The sequence below is a fragment of the Microcebus murinus genome, chromosome 7, assembly GCF_040939455.1.
Source record: "Microcebus murinus isolate Inina chromosome 7, M.murinus_Inina_mat1.0, whole genome shotgun sequence".
Lineage (NCBI taxonomy): Eukaryota > Metazoa > Chordata > Mammalia > Primates > Cheirogaleidae > Microcebus > Microcebus murinus.
In genome coordinates, this window is record NC_134110.1 from 24,690,728 (window position 1) to 24,696,236 (window position 5,509).

The 5,509-nt window shown below is 42.2% G+C and overlaps 1 pseudogene; it reads right to left on the reverse strand.

The window, feature by feature from the left end:
• Window positions 1-288: 288 nt before the first annotated feature.
• On the reverse strand, window positions 289-1,347 carry LOC105868889 (nucleophosmin pseudogene; annotated as a pseudogene).
• Window positions 1,348-5,509: the final 4,162 nt, after the last annotated feature.

Consider the following 5,509-nt stretch of genomic DNA (forward strand, 5'->3'; position numbering starts at 1 on the left):
TTTTTTTTTTTTTTTTTTATTTCCACAGCCAACTCAGAAGGAATCGGCTAATTTTTTCTATATATATTAGTTGGCCAATTAATTTCTTTCTATTTATAGTAGAGATGGGGTCTCGCTCTTGCTCAGGCTGGTTTCGAACTCCTGACCTCGAGCAATCCGCCTACCTCGGCCTCCCAGAGTGCTAGGATTACAGGCTTGAGCCACCGCGCCCGGCCAAGATGGAAAATTTTAACAAATTGTTTAGACTATTTTCTTAAAAAGACTTCCTCCACTGCCAGAGATCTTGAATAGCCTCCTGGTCAGTCATCCAAAACAGTTCTTCACGTAATTGATGAACTTCGCTTCCACTTTGGGAAGAGAACCACCCTTTTCTATACTTGCTTGCATTTTTGCCTTAATGTCTTCTACAGAACTAGGTCCTTTTGGTGTTTTAGGAGTTTTCTCCTGTTTTTTGAAGGATTCTTGACCCTTTGATCTTGGTGTTGATGGTTTTGAGTCTTTTCCATTCTGGTTTGATTTCTGTGCATTTTTGGCTGGAGTATCTCGTACAGATTTCTTCACTGGAGCTTTTTCTTCAGTATCCTCATCATCAAATTCATCATCATCATTATCATCATCTTCATCAGCAGCAAATTTTACTTTTTTCTGTGGAAACTTGCTACCCCCTCCAGGGGCAGATCGCTTTCCAGATATACTTAAGAGTTTCACATCCTCCTCCTCTTCATCTTCTGACTGCAACTTCTTCCACAGCTACTAAGTGCTGCCCATTAATATGCACAGGCCCTGAACCACACTTCAACCGTAAGACCACCGGTGGTGTTATTTCAAAGCCCCCAAGGGAAACCGTTGGCTGTACAGACATTTTCAAAGTTGCCAGTGTTACTTTAATTGGACTGCCTTCATAATTCATTGCCTCTGCTTCAACAATGTGCAATTCATCCTTTGCACCAGCCCCTAAACTGACCATTCTTAAAGATAAAGAGCTCATTTTCATCATTATCCACCTTAAAGTGATAATCTTTGTCGGCCTTTAGTTCACAACCGAAAAGATAGTTCCAGGTCCTCAGGGGGCTCCTGTCCATGTCCATTGAATCTTCCATGGGGTGGTGGCACGCACTTAGGTAGGAGAGAAGGTGGACGGAGATACACGACTACTGCCCCAAAGAACAGCCGCACAGGACAGAGTCACACCAAGCTAGACTTTGTGGGTCACAGCGCCAGACACCAGAATAGGGGCTGTAGACTGGAGCACCCATGGGGGCCACACAGGTGGGACTGGGGACTGCTCATGGGTCTAGAAGGGACAGCCTCACCTGGCTCTGGCCCTCACTGTTCACCTTTTATTTAGTTATTGGCCAGTAGGATTTCTTCTTTGGGTTGCTGTCTCTCTGCTCTTCGCCTGTGCTTAAGGTGTGGTGTGGATCCTTCCTTCCTGACTTCTGAGAACCTTTCAGACACTAGCAGTAACCCCTCATTGTAGATGTTGCAATTGTACTTTCAGCTTTCACTCTGTGGGGTTGATTGGGTGGCCCCAGGACGTTTACATCCTAACTGAAAGGATTTTCCCTTTGGTTTCTCCCCTTGTTTTCGTATTTAGAATGCCTTCCTCTACCCTGAAATTATGGATAATAAAACCCATAATCTCCTCTGTATATTTACAGTTTGAATTTTGAAACTTAAATATCATGACTATCTGCTATTTATTTTGGTGCAAGGAGTAGGTAGAGATCCAGGCAGTTTTTGTTCCAAGGGATGGGAAGTGACGTTGGCACTCCCTGCCTCTCATCAGGGCTGAGTGGGTATTTCAGATCCATGTACCCTGCAAAGGAGAGGAGTGACTCAGTGACTTGTGGTGCCACTGTGGGTGGGTAAGAACAGCCCCAGAGGTGGTCTGAAGGTTTGGGGGCAGCTTGGCGCCCCACTAAGCTCTAGGTGTGGTGCTGGGACATGGGGACCGTGACACACAGTCTAGTGAAAAGGAAAGACAGACATAGCCAAGACTCTAGGCACAAATGTGCTCTAACAGAGTGTGAGTTTGGGGCAAGGCATCCAGGTACACTTTCTGGAGGAGGGGACAGTGGGCTGTGCCCTAGGAAAGTGTGAGAGAAAGGATGTGTACCTGGCCCAGGAACTGAGCGAGGAGCAGCCTGTTCTGGAAACAGTTGAGAATGAAGGACACACCCTCTGTCCCCTGATGGAGACCCACGGGTGGGGACTCAGATGGACAGTCAGGTTGCCTAGAAGACTTCCTGGCCCATTCCCAACCAGCTGCTTTGTGAACCCCTTTGCCCCACCACCTGACCCCCACAGGCTGACACCTGGGGGCCTTATTACATGCCAGGCTCCTTGCTGAACTCACTTAGTTCTAGGAAGTTTTTTTTTTAAAAAAAAATTGATTCCTTAGGCATTTCTGTGTAGACAATCATGTCATTTGCAAAAAGAGATCATCATTTTCTTTCTTTCCAATCTGTGTACTGTTTATTTACTCCTGTGGCCATGTTTTACTGGGTAGAACTCCCAGTACCATGCCAGTGAGAGTGGTGAGTGCAGCCAGGGTCACCTCGTCCCCACTGTAGGAGGATGGCTTCTAGTCCTTTGCCACTGAGTAGGAAGCTAACTGCAGTGTTTGGTAGACGCTCTTTTATGAATGTGAAGCAATCACTGTCTCTCCCTGACTTGCTGAGTTTTAATTATGGATGGCTGCTGGATTTTGTCAAATGTTTTCTCTGTGTAAATTGATACGATCATGTGATCTTCTCTAACTTGTAGGTCTGCTGGGTTGCATTGGTTGGTGTTCAAATGCTGAACCAGTCTTCAGTCTCACATACCCAGACTCTATCCCACCTGCTCAGTGTGTACAATGCTTTGTAAACATGGTTAGATTTAGTTTGCTAATGTGTTGTTGAGAAACTTTGCATCTAAGTTAATGAGATTTTTTTGGTTTACAGTTTTTGCTGCTGTTTGTTTCAGCCCGTCCTGTTGGTACTGTCTCTCTGGTTTTGGTGTCAGGGAAATACTGGCCTCATAAAATTAATTGGGAAATGTTCCCTCCTCTTCTATATTCTGAAAGAAATTATAAAGTTGAAGTTAAGCCGTTAAGTGTTTGGGGGAATTCTCCAGGGAAACCATCTGGAAATTTATTTTCTAGAAACTTTTAATTTATGCATTCAATTTCTTCAGTGGTTACAGGGATATTCAGATGGTCTATTTCATCTTGGTTAACGTCTCTATCATTTGGAGTTTCCAAGGAACTACTCCATTTCTTCTAAGTTGTTTAGTTTATGAGCAGAAAGTTATTCATGATATTTCCTTTTTATTTTTAGTGGTTGTAGTGACATCCCTTATTTTATTCTTGATGTTGGTGGTTTGTGTCTTCCCTCTTTTAATTTTTGTTAATCTTTCTAGATGTTTATCAGTTTTATTGATTTTTCTGCCGAACTAGTATTTAGTTTCATTGCTTTTTTGTTGTCTTTCTATTCTCAGTTTCATTGATTTTTTTATTTTATCTTTATTTTTGTTTTTTCTGCTTGCTTTGGGTTTATTTTACTCTTTTTTTATCTACTTTATAGAGATTATTGATTATAGGTTATTAATCTGAAATCTTTCCTCATGTCTAACATAAACACCTTTTGATATAAGTTTCCCTCTCAGAACATCTATAGCTGCATTATTTCTATTAGTGTTGTATATTTTTAAATTTTTCTTTGAGGCTTTCTCCTTGATCCATGGGTTATTTAGAAATGTGTTTGGAGATTTTCCCATTGTCATTCTATTACTAATTTCTAGTTTGATTATATTACAGTCAGAGGACACACTCCATATAATTTCAACTTTTAAAAATTTGTTGAATTCATCCCTTAAGGTGCTGAAAAAATAAATAAATAAATAAATAAAAATTTGTAGAAGACTGTTTTGTGGCTCAGATTATGGTCTATCTTAGTGAATGATCCATGGGCACTTGAAAAAACAAGTGTATTCTGTTACTGGGTGGAGTGTTCTACGTGTGCCAGATCTGAAAAGTACTAAAAGTACTGAACTGGAAGAAACCATAATAGCTGAGAAATTCCCACCAGAGAGAAGCTGTACAAAAATACACCAAAGACACAGGCATCATTGTGATAAAGAAAGAAGGCCACAGAGTGTTAGGGCCGTGGGAGTAGCAGATGGAAAGGCTCTTATTTCAGCAAAAGAACTGGCAGAGAAAAAAAAACCAAAAAAACAGAAAAAGTTTCTAAGAGGCCCTAAGTTGAGGTTATGACTCATGGGACTTCTTAGAACAACCACTCTTTCTAATGACAATTTCTAAGGACTAATGGTATCCAGGTACCTTCCTGACAGAAAGACATTTTCTAAATACAGTTACCCACAAATGTGACCTCAAGTTCACATACAGCCTCTGATGAAGTCTGTAAAGGTTTTGAACTTTGAATAATCAGTTTGCACACTTTGAGAGTGATTTTCCTCCTTCTTTGTGTAATAAAACCAGAGAGCATATCTTCTTATGTCTGTATTACATTTGAGAGTCTAACAGCCCTCCCAGGTACTCTGTGAAATTGGCAGGATCTGGCCTTGGGACCCCACTTTATCAAGGAAGACTTGGCCAAGGTGGAGGAGCCACCCAGAGGCAGAGCCTGTTACACTGCCGGCTTGCCCAGTGAGTTCATGCCCCAGCCACACCGGTGACATGCTGCAGAAGGGGAGCAGTTCTCCGTGTGTGTGACCCATTAGTGGGCATGAAATCAGTGATGAATTCTGAACACTATTTTTGTTCTAATGAAACAAAATAGAAAATATCAGAGTATGTGTGTTTGTGTAAACACACAGGCAAGTGTATATGTGAACTAGGTTGCAACCTATGTTTTTTATTATCTGGCTCACCAAGTCAGAAAATCATGCTGAGTGTTATGATGGTTTTGGTTTCACAGTGCAGATGGAACACACAGGACAAAACTCTAGTTCGCATCTGTGTGTACCTGTACTTACAAAGTGTTTTTCTGTAACAAGGCATCTGTCCCACAGTCAGATGCCAGGTCACTGACAGCAGTAAATTTCTGCCAGTGAATTTAGCTTCCCAGAACGACAGATGCTAGAACTAGCTTGCAACAAAATTCTTCCTTTTATTTAGTAAGGTCTTTCACCTTCCTTAGGAGGCCTTAAACTGAGCTAATTTTCTTTGGGTTATTTTAAGAGACCATTTGAGCGTTAGGGCAGGGCCTCGGGAGCTGATAGAAAGGCTCTTATTTCAGCAAAAGAACTGTAATAAGAGGGGAAAAAAACCAGAAAAAAAGTTTCTATCCTGTTTATCTTAAATCTTACCTGTCTGAGAAGGCATCCCTGCCTTGATCCCCCTCTGGGCTTAAATAAGGGCGGTCTGTTTTGTTTGGAGGCAGGGGGAAACCGTAAGCGGCATTCAGGCCCTGAATCTCCCAAGTCTATGCAACACGACCATACCAGTAGCGCAGCGAGTAGAAGGCAGGCTCACGGCTCACGGGGTGGGGCTCCCCGGGCC